Genomic DNA, 17,259 nt, shown 5'->3' on the forward strand with positions numbered 1-17,259 from the left:
ACCCCCGCCATGTTTCTGTCGTGGGACATTACCTAGGCCAGTTGTTGGGAACAGCGTGAAACAAGACTCGTCCGACTAAATTACACTACTGGCCATTGAAATTGCTACACCACGAAGTTGACGTGCTACAGACGCAACATTTAATAGAGAGGAAGAAGATGCTGTGATATGCAATTGTTAGCTTTTCAGAGCATTCACACAAGGTTGGCGCCGGTGGCGACACCTACAACGTGCTGACATGAGGAACGTATCCAACCGATTTCTCATACACAAACAGCAGTTGACCGGCGTTGCCTGGTGAAACGTTTTTGTGATGCCTCGTGTAAAGAGGAGAAATGCGTACCATCACGTTTCCGACTTTGATAAAGGGATTGCGGTTTATCGTATCGCGACATTGCTGCTCGCGTTGGTCGAGATCCAATGACTGTTAGCAGAATATGGAATCGGAGGGTTCAGGAGGGTAATACGGAACGCCGTGCTGGATCCCAACGGCCTCGTATCACTAGCAGTCGAGATGACAAGCATCTTATCCACATGCCTGTAACGGGTCGTGCAGCCACGTATCGATCCCTGAGTCAACAGATGGGGACGTTTGTAAGACAACAACCATCTGCAGCAAAAGTTCGACGACGTTTGCAGCAGCATGGACTGTCAGCTCGGAGACCATGGCTGCGGTTACCCTTGACGCTGCATCACAGACAGGAGTGCCTGCGATGGTGTACTCAACGACGAACCTGGGTGCACGAATGGCAAAACGTAATTTTTTTCGGATGAATCCAGCTTCTGTTTACAGCATCATGATGGTCGCATCCGTGTTTGGAGACATCGCGGTGAACGCGCATTGGAAGCTTGTATTCGTCATCGCCATACTGGCGTATCACCCGGCGTGATGATATGGGGTACCATTGGTTACACGTCTCGGTCACCTCTTGTTCGCATTGACGGCACTTTGAACAGTGGACGTTACATTTCAGATGTGTTACGACCCGTAGCTCTACCCTTCATTGGATCCCTGCGAAACCCTACATTTCAGCAGGATAATGCAGGACCGTATGCAGGTCCAATCACTAGCAGTCGAGATGACAAGCATCTTATCCACATGCCTGTAACGGGTCGTGCAGCCACGTCTTGATCCCTGAGTCAACAGATGGGATTTCCTTTCTGGATACAGGAAATGTTCGACTGCTGCCCTGGCCAGCACATTCTCCAGATCTCTCACCAATTGAAAACGTCTTGTCAATGGTGGCCGAGCAACTTGCTCGTCACAATACGCCAGTCACTATATGCCAGTCACTACTCTTGATGAACTGTGGCATCGTGTTGAAACCGCATTGGCAGCTCTACCTGTACACGCCATCCAAGCTCTATTTGACTCACTGCCCAGGCGTATCAAGGCCATTATTACGGCCAGAGGTGGTTGTTCTGGGTACTGATTTCTCAGGATCTATGCACCCAAATTGCGTGAAAATGTAATCACATGTCAGTTCTAGTACAATATATTTGTCCAATGGATACCCGTTTATCATCTGCATTTCTTCTGGTGTAGCATTTTTAATGGCCAGTAGTGTACTTTCTTCCATTGGTCGATAGTCCAGCTTTCACAGCTTGTGCGCCTCGTTTTCCTGTTACGAGCATTTGCGTCACTGATGAATGGTGTTGGAGTTCCAGCCCGCCCTGAAATTCCTTGCTTCCGGAGCTCCCTTCGTATTGTTCTGGTGCTGCTAGTGCAACATTCAGCTCTGCACTGGCTTCTGCAGTCGTCGTCCTCTAATTTTTCATCACAGTTCTTTTCAGTGATTGGTCGGCATGATCACCCAACACACGGTTTCGTCCACATTGTGACTTAGCGGGTGATGTTTTTCCACTTTCCCTTAATGCGATATCAATGTTTAGTACGTTGGCACTTGAAACACCAGGCACTCCGGCTGGCTTGGTTGCTGAAACACCTAGCATACGAGCACCAACCGTTTGCCCCCACGTTGGAATTCCCTTAGCTGCAACATAATGCACTCACAGCTAAACAGAAGACAGTTCTGACCACGATTGATACTTGCAACGTATTGAGGACATTGCTCAGGTGCCATTCGTGGTCAAATACAACACCGCATCTTGCTGGCATGACTAAGACCTGCATTTGTATTCAGACGTGCATTTCGCACGGTGTTTCCATGTTTTTGTCCAATCCCCGTTCGTGCCTAACACTGCAGAGAATGAATCCGTGTCTGCCAATAAGCCTTTCTGATTAAATCTGTGGAGCGGCGCCTCGCGCAATTGGTAACACGCATCGCACATCTACATCTACATACATATTACGCAATCCACCATACGGTACGTGGCGGAGGGTACCTCGAACCACAACTAGCATCTTCTCCCCCTGTTCCACTCCAAACAGAACGAGGGAAAAATGACTGCCTATATGCCTCTTTACGAGCCCTAATCTCTCTTATCTTATCTATGTGGTCTTTCCGCGAAATATAAGTTGGCGGCAGTAAAACTGTACTGCAGTCAGCCTCAAATGCTGGTTCTCTAAATTTCCTCAGTAGCGATTCACAAAAAGAACGATTCCTTTCCTCTAGAGACTCCCACCCGAGTTCCTCAAGCATTTCCGTAACACTCGCGTGATGATCAAACCGACCACTAGCAAATCTAGCAGCCCGCCTTTGAATTGATTCTATGTCCTCCCTCAATCCGACGTGATAAGGATCCCAAACGCTCGAGCAGTACTCAAGAATAGGTCGTATTAGTGTTTTATAAGGGGTCTCCTTTACAGGTGACCCACATCTTCCCAAAATTCTACAGATGAACCAACTACGACTATCCGCCTTCCCCACAACTGCCATTACATGCTTGTCCCACTTCATATCGCTCTGCAATGTTACGCCCAAATATTTAATCGACGTGACTGTGTCAAGCGCTACACTACTAATGGAGTATTCAAACATTACAGGATTCTTTTTCCTATTCACGTGCATTAATTTACATTTATCTATATTTAGAGTTAGCTACCATTCTTTACAGCAATCACAAATCCTGTCCAAGTCATCTTGTATCCTCCTACAGTCACTCAACGACGACACCTTCCCGTACACCACAGCATCATCAGCAAACAGCCGCACATTGCTATCCACCCTATCCAAAAGATCATTTATGTAGACAGAAAACAACAGCGGACCTACCGCACTTCCCTGGGGCACTCCAGATGATACCCGCACCTCCGATGAACACTCACCATCGAGGACAACGTACTAGGTTCTATTACTTAAGACGTCAAGAGTGCGTGCGTTCTGTCCGCTGTCGTGAGTGCGATTTCACGCGGCGGCACAGAAGGTCCGAGGCGCCGACGGAAGGAACTTTTCCCGTGCTGATATTACAACAGCGTTAGCAAATAGTAATCTAAGTCAAAAAAGTTGAGCGAAATTCGGCGCTATGCTGAATTGTGAAACTTATATTTTGTTGCTTCCCAGGTCTTGTTATGAAGTCTCTTGCCTTCGAGCCCTGCAGAACTGTAACAAACTTTATACTGCAGATCCCTATTACTGAGGATTCTCATGCATGTGCTGGAAAAAGAGAGTTTAGTACGTGTACGGTCGTATGCGCGCTCGGACGTATGTGTGTGTGTGTGTGTGTGTGTGTGTGTGTGTGTGTGTGTCTGTGAAAGAAGGGAAAGGAACGGAACGAGGGAGACGAAGTGTAGAAACGCGAAGGGAGGAAAGAGACCAAGTGGCAGCGGAGTGTCTTGCGAAGTTGGAGGGCATTCGGGGGGGCCGAGGCGGCCGGGATCCAATATAACGTCTGGAGCAGCTCGGCCCTAGCACTGTCGGGCAGACTGGCCCGGGGCGCGTCTGGTACCGTGCCCCGACAGTTCCTCATCGTGACCGGCGCCGCCGGTAAACGCCGTAAATATTGACCAACGGCGACGGCGGCCGTGGCCATTCCGATCGATCTCGGGACAGCGTCGGGTTTCCACGCTTTTACGGCCGTGTTTGGCCGCCGGGTTTATTTCCTTGCGGCTGCCAGGGCGCTCACCTTTACGAGCGGCGCCAGCAGTGGGTCGGAGGCGGGAGCGGGCGAGGGTAGGCCTTGTTAGCAGTTCACCTGCAGTGCGCCTGTACCAGCCCGTTGGTAGTGGAGCTCTCCTGGTCTTTTCGTCGGCTTCATTTGTGTGCAGAGATCCCTTATCATCTGCTCTCAAAAACTTATATCATTCAAAAAGAGTGTTTGCGGCAACGGCCTTGCCGCAGTGGGTACACCGGTTCCCGTGTGATCACCGAAGTTAAGCACTGTTGGTCGTGGCCGGCACTTGGATGGGTGACCATCCAGCCGCCACGCGCTGTTGACGTTTTTCGGGTGCACTCAGCCTCGTGATGCCAATTGAGGAGCTACTCTACCGAATAGTAGCGGCTTCGGTCAAGAATACCATCACAACGACCGGGAGAGCGGTGTGCTGACCCCATGCCCCTCCTATCCGCATCCTCCACTGAGGATGACACGGCGGTCGGACGGTCCCGGTAGGCCACTCGTGGCCTGAAGACGGAGTGCTAAAAAAAAAAAAAAAAGAGTGTTTGCGGGTAGCTAACCATTCCCTGCCCCCATGTTATTGACCTTTGGTATCATCAAAAATGGTTCAAATGGCTCTAAGCACTATGGGACTTAACATCTGAGGCTGATCCCGTAGACTTAGAAATAGTTAAATCTAATTAACCTAAGGACATCACACACATCCATGCCCGAGGCAGGATTCGAACCTGCGACCGTAGCAGCAGCGCGGTTCCGAACTGAAGCGCCTAGAACCGCTCGGGCACAGCGGCCGGCTTGATATCATTCCCACAAAGCCATCCATAATGTCTACACATTAACAACTACCAGTTATTTTCTGTTAGCTGGCGTCCACAGTCCTGCAGTATTTCAGGAAGGACAAAATTTTCCGACACGACAATTATTAAATTACTCATTTACGATCACAATTAAGCTATTCTCAAGTGACAGTTATCAGAACATACATCGTTTATAGACTATTTAACAATAAAAATACATTCTGTTCTCAAAATTTTACAAACCTATTTAAAAAAAATTACACCATTTCAATTACTCACTATGAAATGTGTCAGTGCCTAATCGTTCTTTTTAACTAGGCGTGTGTCAAGTAAGTTTATAAATTTAATGTGCATAACAAGACCGGTGAGCCGGCCGTTGTGGCCGAGCGGTTCTTGGAACCGCACGACCGCTACGGTCGCAGGTTCGAATCCTGCCTCGGACATGGATGTGTGTGATGTCCATAGGTTAGTTAGGTTTAAGTAGTTCTAAGTTCTAGGGGACTGATGACCTCAGATGTCCCACAGTGCTTAGAGCCAATTTTAATAAGACCGGTTAATGGCACACATCACATGCATACGACTCGTGGTGTTACATATCCTTCCGGAAGAATGATGTGTATACCTATGGATTTCTTACCGACGAATGCTGCTCGCGAAAGAAACCGACATAACGAAGTGTATGTAAGAGAGAACAACTATAGTGTGGATTTATCGCCCTGTGTGCATGTGGAGAACCAGACCAGTCGATGCTGTGTCTCTTCAGTAACTTTGTCAGTGGAACCACCTGGGCGGACGCCGTAGAGTATAAATATCTATGGAGTGACCATTCGGATGCCCAGAACGAGAATTCTGTTTGCAACGTCTGCTGCGGCTCAAGTCAGGTGATTTTGGGACAGCGGTTTTAGCCTGTACATCGCTTAGTTTACTGTGCAGGCGGAGCAGAGGAACACTGGAGAATCACTCTAGCGGCGATTTGGACCGCATATGGGCAAATCGACTGACATAAGCGACTTTAACAAAAGGGCAGACTGACGACGCAGTGCCTCGTAACAAGCATCTAGTAAATGATGGAGATAGTTCGCAGTTCGCGTGCTGCTGTCTTGAGCGTCTGTTGGGAGTGGTTGAACTACCGTGAAGCTACGAGTAGGCGACGAGGTGTTTAACGTCCACGCCTCGGCACAGGGCGTGGAGGTCGGCGGCTTGCCCTCTCTGTAAAGCTGGATGGGTGGCGTACAATGGTGGTGCAGTCACTAGTGTTTCGGAACACAGCGTTCAGCGCGCGCTGCAGCGGAGAGTGCGCTGTTTCGAAAATTCCTAGCTGATTAAAACTGAGTGCCGGATTGGCAAGCAAGGTATGAAGGAGAGTTTCCGTGCGTTAGCTATTTGCATGTTCCTTGGATTAATAATTGCGAGCCGGCCGGAGTGGCCGAGCGGTTCTAGGCGCTACAGTCTGGAACCGCGCGACTGCTATGGTCGCAGGTTCGAATCCTGCCTCGGGCATGGATGTGTGTGATGTCCTTAGGTTAGTTAGGTTTAAGTAGTTGTAAGTTCTAGGGGACTGATGACCTCAGAAGTTAAGTCCCACAGTGCTCAGAGCCAATAATTGCGATTCTCGCTATGATAATGACCTAGTCTGGTTTTACAGGTATAGTACCTCTTCTCTTGTTTACAATTATTTTACGTAATGTAGGTCAAGGTAACATGTCGACACTCTATAGAGCATGTTAGATTACAGAAGCGGTATGTGGGCGAGCGTTATCCTGTTGGAAAACTCCCCCGGAATTCCGTTCAGCCGGCCGCTGTGGCTGAGCGGTTCTAGGTGCTACAGTCTGGAGCCACGCGACCGCTATGGTCGCAGGTTCGAATCCTGCTTCGGGTATGGATGTGTGTGATGTCCTTAGGTTAGTTAGGTTTAAGTAATTCTAAGTTCTAGGGGACTGATGACCTCAGATATTAAGTCCCGTAGTGCTCAGAGCCATTTGAACCATTTTTAACCCCCTTTCTGAAACATACTCATACGCAGAATCATACTCCTTCATATTCAGATATTCTTGTCTGGAGTAGAAGGAGTTGTCAGGCAAACACGATTTCAGTCTGTGTTTGAAGTTAGTTTCTTTAGCCATTAAATTCTGTACATAACTGGGCAGGAGGAGAAATATTTTTGTGGCTGAATATCCCATTCAAAATGTTCAAATGTGTGTGAAATCTAATGGGACTTAACTGCTAAAGTCATCAGTCCCTAAGCTTACACACTACTTAACCTAAATTATCCTAAGGACAAACACACACACCCATGCCCGAGAGAGGACTCGAATCTCGGCCGGGACGAGCCGCGCAATCCATGACTGCAGCGCCTTAGACCGCTCGGAATCTTTCTGGGCCTCACTGAGGCGCTAGTAATGGATAGTGTAAATAATTTCTTCTTCTAGTGTTATATTTATGAATGCCTGTTTTGTTTTCAAATTGTGCTGACAGAAGTACAGCTGTGAGGACGGGTCGTGAGTCGTGCCTGTATGGCTCAGTCGTAAGTCGAGAACAACGTTCTGAGTTCAAGTCGCTGTTCTGCACACAGTTGTACTCTGCCAGGAAGTTTCGACTTCCACAGCATTTGCACTTGACATATTGAGTATCAGTTTTCTAAAATAAGAATAAGCGCTAAATAATATCCATAAAAAGAGAATAATCCCAGAATAAATGATTTTTCTCGGACCTATTTCCTAGTACAAACATGTAAGAGGGATACTACGTAACCATATGAAATGCAGTGAAGACGTACAGTGAGCTGTACGGAAAGCCGAATAATTCTATTATACTGGGAAAATGCCGCGCATGTGTCGTGGAAACTTTATGCAGGAAGCTGGTGGGCCTGTTGTGGAATTTTGTTCCTTTGTGAGGTTCTTAAGAAGTTGGTGGAGAGGAGGACACACTGGTGGACAGTATTGACTGTGTAAAAGGGATCGCAAGACCGCCACTAAGAATTGTAGATCTGTCTTACTGAAATCATTTTCTTGTGGAATTAGACATCATAACTTTTGTTCGCGTATGATGACTTTCAGGCTAGAGTAACACATATGTAGGAATCAACACTGTTTCCAAAATGAAACCTCATACCGGGGGCTAGTGGATTTGTTTAGACATTCTGTACTGTATGCATACTAATGTAAAATAGTTGACTGTAATCGCTCAGTTTACAATGTAAATATTTAACGCCAGTAGTTTCTTCAGAGGTTAAAATGTAACACTAAAGAAAATCAACAAATAAACCCACTGAAGACAGCACAAAAACTGCTCAAATATAACGAAACTGCAGAAAGGTGTCTTGCATAACGCGGATTTCTCTCAAATTTCTCCTAGCAAGCTCGGAGATTAGAAGAACTGCAACATTCACAAGCTGATCATCGTATAGATACTACTTTCAGACCACCGTTGCCATCAAGGTGAATATCGCCGGTTTTATTTTTGGCTGCAGTTCTTAAAACTTCAGTTATACATTGTTCCGTCATTATTTTACTACCATTGATTTCGCTATATAAAACATGGTAAAGAGGCTGTACAGATTGCCTCATTGCCATGGTCTTCTAATCTGTCTATCATATTCTGTCTGTTTGGGTGAGGGTCCGCCTTTTACTGTTATAGTATGCTTTGTTTCCATTTAACTGTAACAAGAGACAGTAATGCTGCCGATCACGGCGTACACCAAATTCCGTAGGTGGAAACTAGTTGTTGTACCTCTAGGACAGAACACCAACACATAAGGATACTCATTTTCCTCTTCCTGCATTCCAGGTTGCCACTTAATTCGCGCCAGCAATTTCCATGCAACGTTCCTCAGCATATTGTTGAAAGCACACACAGTAATCCAGCCTGTTAACGAACGGCGCGTGGCAGTCCAGAGTTGGTGAAGGCTGCGACGAAATGGCTTCGGCAGGCCTCCGAGTCCCGTTACGGAACCTTGATCTAACTCGACGGCTGGGCGTGTTTTCACTGCAGCAAGCTCGGCGGCTTTCTCTCGGCTGCAGCGTGCACCGTAATCTCGATCTATTAACTCACCACGCCCCTCCCTGACTCCCAGACGGCTCAACAGTAGCGCTGTTTAGCAAGTGACACCCGAACTCGTTGGGCAATCGAAATACTCGTACGCGCTACTTCTCTTCACCAGTTACTCCACTCCCATATTAGCTAATAAACTGGCATAACAGTATTAGTGACAAACTTTCGGAGAGTTTCACATCCTTTAAGTACTCGGTGCTAACACGACTACACTGCCGCCTCCATTACTGAGAGAACAGCGCGTCTGCCTGCCGTGTGGAGAAACTGGTTTCCATTTACGGTAATGTCAGGGATTTTACCTTCGGGCGAGGACTGGAATGGGGTGCACTCGACCTCGTGAGGTCAGTCGAGGAACTACTCGAATCAGAAGCAGCGACGGACGGGAGAACATTCTGCTGACACCATGCCCCTCCATGCCGCATTCAAAAGACGCCTAATAATTGCGGATGATACTGCGGTCGGCTGCTGTCTCATGGTCCTCTGGGACACATCACAGACCGTTTTCCTTCCACACGGAATTTTTTGTATATACCAGAGGCTTTCAGTAAGTAATTCAATACTTTTTTATTCTCAAAGCAAGTTGGTTTTACGAGGGTCACTCCAAAAGAAATGTACACTATTTTTTTTTTAAATCCATCTTTTATTCTACATGTTTGAAAGTTTTACAGTGTGTAGATACATCCTTTAGGAACAATATTTTCATTTCTCCACATAATTTCCACCCCTCTCAACTGCCTTACGCCATCTTGGAACCAGCGCCTGTATACCCGCACGGTAAAATTCTGGACCAACCTGTTGGAGACACTGTTTGGCAGCGTGCACAAGGAAATCATCATCTTCAAACCTTGTTCCACGAAGAGAATCTTTCAGTTTCTCAAATAGGTGATAGTCACATGGAGCCAGGTCAGGACTGTACGGCGGGTGTTTCAGTGTTGTCCATCCGAGTTTTGTGGTTGCTTCCATGGTTTTTTGACTGATATGTGGCCGTGCATTGTCGTGCAACAGCAAAACATCCTGCTTTTGCCGATGTGGTCGAACACGACTCAGTCGACCTTGACGTTTCTTCAGTGTGCCGGCCGGGGTGGCCGAGCGGTTCTAGGCGCTACAGTCGGGAACCGCGCGTCCGCTACGGCCGCAGGTTCGAATCCTGCCTCGGGCATGGCTGTGTGTGACGTCCTTAGGTTAGTTAGGTTTAAGTGGTTCTAAGTTCTAGGGGACTGATGACCTCAGCAGTTAAGTCCCATAGTGTTCAGAGCCATTTCTTCAGTGTCATCACATATGCGTCAGAATTTATGGTGGTTCCACTTGGCATGATGTCCATAAGCAAGAGTCCTTCGGAATCGAAAAACACCGTAGCCATAATTTTTCCAGCAGAAGGAGTGGTTTTGAATTTTTTTTCTTGGATGAATTTGCATGGTGCCACTCCATTGATTGCCTCTTCGTCTCTGGTGAAAAATGATGGTGCCATGTTTCATCACCTGTCACAATTCTTCCGAGAAATTCATCTCCACCATTCTCGTACTGTTCCAAAAGTTCGCTGCATACCGTTTTTCTGGTTTCTTTGTGAGCCACCTTTAACATCCTGGGAACCCACCTGTCACAAACCTTTTTTAACGCCAACACGTTCAGTATTCTGCAAACACTTCCTTCTCCTATCTCAACGTAGCGTGACAATTCGTTCACTTTGATGCGTCTGTCAGCAGTCACCAATTCGTTAACTCTCTGCACATTGTCTGGAGTGTGTGCAGTACGAGGCCTGCCGCTGCGAGGACAATCCTCAATATTTCCGTGCCCGCTTTCATCACATAACCTGCTTGCCCACCGACTAACTGTACTGCGATCGACAGCAGCATCTCCATACACCTTTTTCAATCTCTTGTGATTGTTTTCCACTGTCTCGTTTTCACAGCACAGGAATTCTACGACAGCACGTTGCTTCTGACGAACGTCAAGTGTAGCAGCCATCTTGAAGACATGCTGTGACGGTGGCACTCACAGGAAGGATGTATCTACATACTGCAAAACTTTCACACATGCTGAATGAAAACTGTATTTTTACAAAAATAGCATGCATTTCTTTTGGAATGACCCTCGTATTCAGGATTCCAGTGCACCATAATATGCCCGACCGGCTAGCCGTGCGGTCTAGCGCGCTGCTTTCCGAGTGGGAAGGCGTGCTGGTCCCCGGCACGAATCCGCCCGGCGGATTTGTGTCGAGGTCCGGTGTGCCGGCCAGCCGGTGGATGGTTTGTAAGGCGGTTTTCCATCTGCTTCGGCGAATGCGGGCTAGTTTCCCTTATTCCGCCTCAGTTACACTATGTCGGCGATTGCTGCACATACACGGTCTCCACGTACGAGTACACCATAATTACTCTACCACGCAAAAATTTGGGGGGCGGGGGGGTTTGTGGGAAGAGACCAAACTGCGAGGTCATCGGTCTCGTCGGATCAGGGAAGGACGGGGAAGGAATTCGGCCGTGCCCTTTTGAGGAACCATCCCGGCATTTGCCTGGAGCGATTTAGGGAAATCACGGAAAACCTAAATCAGGATGGCCGGACGCGGGATTGAACCGTTGTCCTCCCGAATGCGAGTGCAATGTGCTGACCACTGCGCCACCTCGCTCGGTGAAAAATTTGGGGTTACACTTGTCTGTGGCCGGTTGTGGGGTTGTGAACCAATGAGGCCTACGGTGGGACGAAACCTCTCCGTCGTTTCTAGGTCCTTGTTCAGTACACACACACACACGACACACACCATAATATTCTCCATTCTTTTGGCTACAAAACCTAATTTTTCAAAATAATCTCTAGACAATGCGAAGGGCGTATTCCACTTTGCTGGGAGCGCCGGTGTACCCGCATGGTACCACATGGAGAAGCAAACGTTCGTTTGCAATTTTTTTTCCGACGAACACTTCCAATTTCCTGGTGGTAGTACAATATTCTTCAGAGGTGATCGTTGCACCACGAGAGAGTACACCAATCGGAATAACACTTTGAAAGTCCCATAAGACGGTCGCCATGACTTTACCGGCTGAGGGCGCTGCTTTGAATTTTTTTTTTTTTTTTTTTTTCCTCGGAGAAGAGGAGATGTCGCACCACTCCATGGATTGCCGTTTTGGTTCCGTTTCGAAGTGATGAACCCATGTCTCATCGCCTTTTAACGTGTTCCACATAAGCTTCTCGTGATCAGCCTCGTAGCGCACAAGCGGTTCTGCACACGCGGTCCTTTGTTGCTCTTTATGGTCTTCTGTTAGACGGCGAGGAACTCAGCGGACACACACCTTTGAGTACCCTAGCTAGTGAGCGAATGTGTGAGCACTGCCAACAGAGACGTCCAGTTGAGTCTCGGATGTTTGATTGTGATCCGTTGATCACCTCGAATTAGTGTGTCCGCACGATCCAACATCGAGGAGTGACCGCTGTGTGTGGCCGGCCGGTACGCGGGAGATGGGACAGGTTTGGGCGACCTGGTTGCGATGAACACAGACAACTACGACTCGACCAACGACTCACCGTTCTTTTGTTCACTACCAGGTCTCCGTAGACCTATGAATAACTCCATGCTGTGGGTTTGTGCCAAAAGAAGCTCAATGACAGCTCTCTGCGTGATCGCACCTCCGTTACAGACGCCACTTTGAAGGCTAGATATAGCGCCGCCTGTCGGAACTTCATGAAACTATAGGGGCTGAAGCGGAAACAGTCCAGGGTGTCCCTGAACAAATTCCGCAATTTTTCGACGAAAATTGTCCGAGAAGAAAAGTGTTTACTAATTGAACACCGCTCGTATAGGGCTAGTATCAACACGACAACGCTAAACACGAACAACGTTAATGTACTCTGTTGACTGTTACATAGCATTGTGGATACACACCTGCCGATGGTGCATATCTGTACGAAGTGACGTTGACATCCAGTCACGTGTTCTGAGTGCTTCACTTTTTTTGTCAGGCAGGGTATACTGATCGCTTATTATGACTTTTCGGCAAACGGAATAATCCCTACATAAGAATCAACACGGTTTGCGCAAGGAAACGTCATACAAGGTGCTAGTGAATTTTTCTGCAGAGAAGTTTGGAATTTAATCCATGATGTTGGTGCAAAGTCTAGAGATCATGGCCTGTACTACGTCGCCTCTGCCCATCTTGCCGGTCAGATATTGGCGGTGAAAATTTTTCTTGCCGCCAGAATTCGAATCGAACTTACTCAGAATCAAGAATTACCGAACAAGCGTGCTTTATCGAAGTCTGCGACGGAGGTGGGTATATGCTGAGATAGGAGAGAAAATTATGAGGACGTTAAACGAAGATATTATTTATTAAAGTATAAGCAAAGGCATAAATCCTGTACAAATCAATTTTTCGCAGCTTACCCTCTGTTCGCTGGATAATCCAACAGTCTTGTTCCCTCTTAGACTTTCCTTTACACGTCTGTTATTAATGTCCTTTTCATTAGTTTATCTTCCAAAGTATACGTCGTAAGTCCCATCATTTTCCTGGAAGCTAAATGACATCGATAGGTGATACTTTTGCCAATAGCAATGCTCTTGATTTTTTTTTCTGTTGCTTGATTAACTTTGTTTTGAATATAGCTTGATAATGTAGGAGAGATCTGTATTATCTGGAAGCTACGGGTAGTTGACGAGAGATAAGCCGATTTCAGCCCTAAGCATGCACCAGGAGGTTTACACTTACGAATGTAATACACTGCGCAGAGGGAGTCCATCCTCTTACAACCAACACTCCGATGTTAGAACAAATGTCTTCAATTAATGAGATACTAAAATTGATTGACAGGACCGCCGTAACAATAAGGACCTACTTGTTGCATACTAATAGCTACGCCAAAAAAAAAAAAAAAGGTTCAAATGGCTCTGAGCACTATGGGACTTAACATCTATGGTCATCAATCCCGTAGAACTTAGAACTACTTAAACCTAACTAACCTAAGACATCACACAACACCCAGTCATCACGAGGCAGAGAAAATACCTGACCACACCGGGAATCGAACCCGGGAACCCGGGCGTGGGAAGCTATGCCACATATCATATTTAAGATCATAGGCGATGCTCCATTTCGTCCATTCTTCTTAGTAGTGAAACATGGAATATGCTTTAAATCACTGTAAACATTACGAAACGAACATCATTTCAACAGTCTTAATGTATGATTATGCACTTATTGTCGGCCGGTATGGCCGAGCGGTTCTAGGCACTTCAGTCTGGAACCGCGCGACCGCTCCGGTCGCAGGTTTGAATCCTGCCTCGGGCTTATGGAGGTGTGTCATGTCCTTAGGTTAGTTAGGTTTAAGTAGTTCTACGTTCTAGGGGACTGATGACCTCAGATGTTAAGTCCCATAGTGCTCAGAGCCATTTGAATCATTTTTGCACTTATTAGAGTAAGGAGTGACGAGACTTCCGGGCCAATTTGTAAGTGAAAGTTACTGCTGTTATAATAGTAAGAATAATGATTTTTATATATTTGTAATGTCTATATATTTATTTCTTACATTCCAGATGAAGATAAAAACAGCATAAACGTCACTTTTGTGCAAATCCACCCTACAGCAAAATCCATAATTGTGCTGGTCAGCTGTGATTCATTTGGCGACGACTGAAACGTAGGGGTTCCACGAGCACCATTTCCAAGAATCGAAGTACTTAAGAGGCAGACTTTGCAGTTTTGTCAATACGTATCCGTTACTTCGATCTCCCACTTACCGCAGCTGAAGCAAATTCGCTAATGGTCAACTCCGAGGAAAGACGGGATCTTAATTAAACCACTTTCGTGATTCGCAGCAAGTTAGGTACCGTGATTACCGCGGAGAGAGAGAGAGAGAGAGAGAGAGAGAGAGAGAGAGAGAGAGAGAGAGAGAGGGGGGGGGGGGGGTGTTAGCGCTGTTTAACTTTGTAACTAAACCGCATTCCAAGCACTATCAGCTATGCGTCATCAAGAAGAAACTCACACTTCACACAGTCTTTCGAAGTGTCTGTTGAGCAACGCACTTGTTACTCCTTTCGGAATACAGTGTAGTGGTGCGTTAGAAAGTGGACACATAAATTGCTTGGTACATGAAATGAAGGAATGGATGTAAGCGAACTGACGAAATAACCAAAATGAATTTTCGCTCTGCAGCGGACTGTGAGCAGATAAGAAACTTTCTGACAGAGTAAATGTGTGTGACGGACCGGGACTCGAACCCGGAACCTTTCGCGGGCAAGTGCTCTACCAACCGAGCTATCGCAGCACGAGTCACGACACCTCCTCACGGTTCTACTTCCACCAGCACCTCATATCCTACCTTCCAGACTTCACAGAAGTTCTCCGGCGAAACTTGCAGGACTAGCACTCATGGAAGAAAGAACATTGCGGGAAGACGACTTAGCCACAGCCTGGATAGTCCGTCAATGAATGCTCAAAAGAGGGATGTAGAGTTCATGGAATATGCGAGAATGTTTGACTTCAGGACTTTGTTAGGAATAGTCAGGAGATAAATACTAGAAGTCCCCACCAATCGGAGGTGCGGTAAAGGCGAGAGGGGATGGAAAAAGTCTCATGTAGTTTTTCGCATGTACAGTGAAGAGCCAAAGAAACTGGTACATATGCCTATTATCGTGTAGGGCCCCCGCAAGGTCGCAGAAGAGCCGCAACACGACGTGGCATGGTCTCGACTGATGTCTGAAGTAGTGCTGGAGGGAAATGACACCACGAATCCGCAACAATACGAGGGAATGGAGATCTCATCTGAACAGCACGTTGCAAAGCATCCCAGATATATCTGGGCAGTTTGGTGGCCAGCGGGACTGTTTAAACTCAGAAGATCGTTCCTGGAGCCATTCTGTAGCAATTCTGACCATGTGGGGTGTCGCATTGTCCTCCTGGAATGCAACCGGCCGCTGTGGCCGGACATGAATGGACGTATGTGATCACACAGGATGCTTCCGTACGTTTCGCCTGTCAGAGCCGTATCTAGACGTATCAGGGGTACCATACCACTCCAACTCCACACTCCCCACACCATTACACAGCCTCCACCAATCTGTAAAATCCCCTGATGACACGCGAGGTCCATGGATTCGTGAGGTTGTCTCCATACCTGTACACGTCCATCCGCTCGATACAATTTGAAACGAGACTCGCCCGACAAGGCAGCATGTTTCCAGTCATCAACAGTCCAGTGTCCGTGTTGACGAGCCCAGGCGAGGCGTAAAGCTTTGTGTCGTGCAGTCATCAAGGATAGACGATTGGGCCTCCGGCTCCGAAAGCCCCTACCGATGATGTTTCGTTGAACGGTTCGCACGCTGACACTTGTTGATGGCACAGCATTTAAATATGCCGCAATTTGCGGAAGGGTTGCACTTCTGTCACGCTGAACAATTCTCTTCAGTCGTCTTTGATCCCGTTCTAGCAGGATCTTTTTCCGGCCGCAGCAATGTCGCAGATTTGATGTTTTATCGGATTTCTGATATTTACGCCACACTTGTGAAATGGTCGTTCGGAAAAAATTCCCACTTCATCGCTACCTCGGAGATGCTGTGTCCCACCGCTCGTGCGCCGACTGTAACACCTCATTCAAACTCACTTAAATCATGATAACTTGCCATTGTAGGAGCACTAACCGATGTAACAACTGCGTTACTGACCGCAGCGCTGTATTCTGCCTGTTTATATAGCTCTGTATTTGAATGTGCATGACTGTATCAGTTTCTTTGGCGCTTCAGTGTATTTCAGAAACGGTGCACTACTGAAAAAATGTGCCAGATAAAAATAAAAGCTAATTAAATTTCCTGTAAAATTTTGTCTTTATACACTATGTGATCAAATGTATCCGGACACCTGGCTGAATTGACTTACAAGCTCGTGGCGCCCTCCATAGGTAATGCTGCAATTCGATATGGTGTTGGTCCACCCGTAGCCTTGATGACAGCTTCCACTCTCGCAGGCATACGTTCAATCAGGTGCTGGAAGGTTTCTTGGGGAATGGCAGCCCATTCTTCACGGAGTGCTCCAGTAAAGAGAGGTATTGATATCGGTCGGTGAAGCCTGGCACGAAGTCGGCGTTCCAGAATGTCCCGAAGGTGTTCTACAGGATTTAGGTCAGGACTCTGTGCAGGCCAGTCCATTACAGGGATGTTATTGTCGTGTAACTACTCTGCCAGAGGCCGTGCATTATGAACAGGTGCTCCATCATGTTGAAAGATACAATCGCCATCCCCGAATTGCTCTTCAACAGTGGGAAGCAAGAAGATGCTTAAAACATCAATGTGGGCCTGTGCTGCGATAGTGCCACGCAAAACAACAAGGGGTGCAAGCCCCTCCATGAAAAACACGATCACACCATAACACCACCGCCTCCGAATTTTACTGTTGGCACTACAAACGCATGCAGATGA

At 47.1% G+C, this 17,259-nt stretch overlaps 1 long non-coding RNA gene across 1 annotated transcript in view; it reads left to right on the forward strand.

The window, feature by feature from the left end:
- Positions 1 to 17,259, forward strand: part of LOC126416394 (uncharacterized) — a 601,622-nt gene that overhangs the window by 302,457 nt on the left and 281,906 nt on the right. The gene's annotated exons all lie outside the window — the stretch shown is intronic.

This window comes from Schistocerca serialis, chromosome 8 (genome assembly GCF_023864345.2).
Source record: "Schistocerca serialis cubense isolate TAMUIC-IGC-003099 chromosome 8, iqSchSeri2.2, whole genome shotgun sequence".
NCBI classification, from domain to species: domain Eukaryota; kingdom Metazoa; phylum Arthropoda; class Insecta; order Orthoptera; family Acrididae; genus Schistocerca; species Schistocerca serialis.